General features: G+C 63.5%; 1 protein-coding gene across 1 annotated transcript in view; it reads left to right on the top strand.

Annotated features, from left to right (window-relative positions):
* Positions 1-676, top strand: part of ING5 (inhibitor of growth family, member 5) — a 14,314-nt gene that overhangs the window by 9,576 nt on the left and 4,062 nt on the right. The window lies entirely within an intron of this gene.

The raw sequence follows: 676 nt of genomic DNA, 5'->3' as shown, positions 1-676 counted from the left end.
GGAGGAGGGACACTGGGTGCTGGAAGGAGGGAAGCTGGGTGCTGGGTGGAGGAGGAGGGACATTGGGTGCTGGATGGAGGAGGAGGGACACTGGGTGCTGGAAGGAGGGAAGGTGGGTGCTGGGTGGGGGAGGAGGGAAGCTGGGACTAGAAGGAGGGAATCTGGGTGCTGGGTGGGGAATGAGAGAAGCTGGGTGCTTGGTGGGGGAGGAGGAAAGCTGGGTACTGGATGGGGGAGGAGGGAAGCTGGGTGCTGGATGGAGGAGGAAGGAAGCTGGGTGCTAGAAGGAGGGAAGCTGGGTGCTGGGTGGGGAATGAGAAGCTGGAATGCTGCATGGAGGAGGAGAGACGCTGGGTGCTGGATAGAGAAGGAGGGATGCTGGGTGCTGGTTGGAGGAGGAGGGAAGCTGGGTGCTGGGTGGGGAGGAGGGACACTGGGTGCTGGAAGGAGGGAAGCTGGATGCTGGATGGGGGAGGAGGGACGCTGGGTGGTGCATGGAGGAGGAGGGATGCTGGGTGCTGGTTGGAGGAGGAGGGAAGCTGGGTGCTGGGTGGGGAGGAGGGAAGCTGGGTGCTGGATAGAGAAGGAGGGATGCTGGGTGCCGGTTGGAGGAGGAGGGATGCTGGGTGCTGGATAGAGGAGGAGGGAAGCTGGGTGCTGGTTGGAGGAGGAGGGA

The sequence above is a fragment of the Elephantulus edwardii genome, unplaced genomic scaffold (assembly GCF_000299155.1).
Source record: "Elephantulus edwardii isolate Elephantulus edwardi_28Jun2011 unplaced genomic scaffold, EleEdw1.0 scaffold00472, whole genome shotgun sequence".
NCBI lineage: Eukaryota > Metazoa > Chordata > Mammalia > Macroscelidea > Macroscelididae > Elephantulus > Elephantulus edwardii.
The sequence above is the reverse complement of the archived record's forward strand: the minus strand, read 5'-3'. Positions and strand labels throughout refer to the sequence as shown.